Consider the following 2,740-nt stretch of genomic DNA (forward strand, 5'->3'; position numbering starts at 1 on the left):
CATGCATGCATAGAGAAAGAGGTTATTGATCAGTGGTGTATGTTCTGGATGGTTGTTGTTGTATTTGTGAATTATTTGAATTTGTTTTATTTAGGGGTTTAATGGGGTCAGGTATAGAAGGGTTTTCGTCGCTATCATCATCACTTATATTCTCCATCATGAGCCCTTCCACCATTCTTCTTTTTAGCTGCGCAATTCTGGGTCTTTCTTGTTCTGTTGCTGCAGTTTGTCTTGGGCTAGCAATGCGTTTAATATCGGATAGATCTTGTGTTTTACTTCTGCTGCTTCTTGCTGCTTCTCCTCTGCTGCTGCTGCTGCTGCTGCTGCTGCTGCTGCCTTTTGGGTGGTGCTTGGAGCCGTTTCTTTTGCTTCTGTCGCCGCCGCTGCCTCTCTCTGTTGTTTCCCCCTCCTCCATCAGTCTTTTCTTTTCAAAGTATGCTTCTGCTGCAGGCATATCTGGTGCTTTCTCTAGGTATTCACGCAGCTTCTCTATAAACTCATACAGACCATTGGACCACAGGTTTCTGTCTCTGTCTACACGCCGAAAAAACAAATCATGAACACCCTGGTGGTTGTGGTAACGAACATAAAATGTATTGCGATCGTACTTATCTGGCAACACTAAACTTATCGCCAAAAAGGAATAACCACCTTTCTTCTTCTCCCCAGCCTGCACACACACACATATATATATGTATATATATATATATATATATATATATATATATATATATATATATATATATATATACTATATACATGTTACATCATGAAGCAACACGAGATCAACATCTTTGCTTGCTACCTCTCAGCACAACAGGAGAAAGATATTACACCATGAAATAAACAAAACAAAATATGCGGGTTTCTTCAGCTTTCATCGCAACGAAACACAATATACATTACTATTCATGTTGCAACTCCAAGCATTGCTTTCAGCAGTTACTGTGGTACAAGAAAAGGCTGCTTTCTCCCTCTCGTGGATAAACCCAAGAAGAGGAATGTTGTGTTGCTGGTGATTGTATTGAAATATAAAGCAAAAACCAACAGCGAGATATGCATGCACGATGAAGCATGAAACGGAAAGGTACATAAGAAACCTGAATCATGATGAAATAAAGGAAATAAACGATACTCACCAAACATTCTTCTTTTGAGTTCCAGTATTGCCATTCCCACTTTCCACTGCGTCGTTCGGTTGCCTTGAAATAAAGAGGAATCCACGAGCCGCCGACAGAGCTCATGAGTTTCAGGGGCCCCTCTAAAACTTTACTGAAAAAACGAAGTCTCTGTAGATCACTCATGTTATTTATATCTATTTTAAGCGGCTCACCACGACTTTCTGCTTCATATTGTGCATGCAACAGAGCCTGATGAATCAAAGGCGACATCTGGTATTCTCCTAGGTTCACGTGGGAGGTATCTAGGCGGTGAAAGGAAAGCTGAAACACACAAACACAATATATTTATTCGGGATTCATGGTTTATGATTCATGATTCATAGTTTATCATTCACACTTCATGATTCATGATTTATGATTCATATTTCATGATTCATATTTCATGATTGATGCGTTGTATTTCTCAAATATTGCCAATTCACAAATACAAAAACGTTTTTTCTGTACCTTTTGCTGCTTTCTATGGGGTTAATTACCTTTTTTTTCCGGAAATTCAAAAAAGAAACTGCTGGGGTGATTCAAGATGAATCATGAATCATGAAACGTGAATCATGAATCATGAAATACAAATCATAAATCATGAAATATAAATCATGAAATATTAATCATAAATCATGAATCATGAAATGTGAATCATAAATTATGAATCATGAAATATGAATCATGATATATGAATCATAAATCATGAAATATGAATCATAAATTATGAATCATGCATCAGGAATTATGAAATCATGAATTATGAATCATGAATTATGAATCATGAAACATGAAACATGAAACATGAAACAGGCACCATGAATTATGAATCATGAATTATGAATCATAAATTATGAATCATGAATCATGAAACAAGTACCATGAATTATGAATCATGAATTATGAATCATAAATTATGATTCATGAATCATGAAACCTGAAACATGAATCATGAAACAGGGGTCATGAACTATGAACCATGAATTCTGAATCATGAATTACGAAACCTGAAACCTGAAACATGAATCATGAATTATGAATCATGAAACATGAATCATGAAACATGAATCATGAAACATGAATCATGAAACATGAATCATGAAACCTGAAACTTGAAACCTGAAACCTGAATGATGAAACGGGCATCATCAATTATAAAACATGAATCATGAACTATGAAACCTGAAACCTGAAACCTGAAACACATGAATTATGAATTATGAATCATGAATTATGAATAACGAGAGAATCAGCATAAATCCAGTGACTTACGACAACTTTGCATGAAACTTTTCCTTCAAACATCATTGCATAGCTTTGCCTTTTTGGAAATCCTACATCAATTAAATCTGATTTTACTTTAATTCCACATTCACCAATTGGCTCTGTTCCCACCACTCCGTGGCGAAGCACACGAACGTATATCACGCGCTCGCATTGACGCACATGCAGAGTAAGCCGCTCCTGAAAAAAAAAAAAAATTAAATTAAATTAAATTAAATTAAATTAAATTAAATTAAATAAAGTAAAATAAAATAAAAGAATTGCCGCAGTTCATTCATCCTTCGTCAACAAAAAAT

The sequence above is a fragment of the Eimeria mitis genome, genomic scaffold (genome assembly GCF_000499745.2).
Source record: "Eimeria mitis Houghton genomic scaffold, Emh_scaff236, whole genome shotgun sequence".
Classification (NCBI taxonomy): Eukaryota; Apicomplexa; class Conoidasida; order Eucoccidiorida; family Eimeriidae; genus Eimeria; species Eimeria mitis.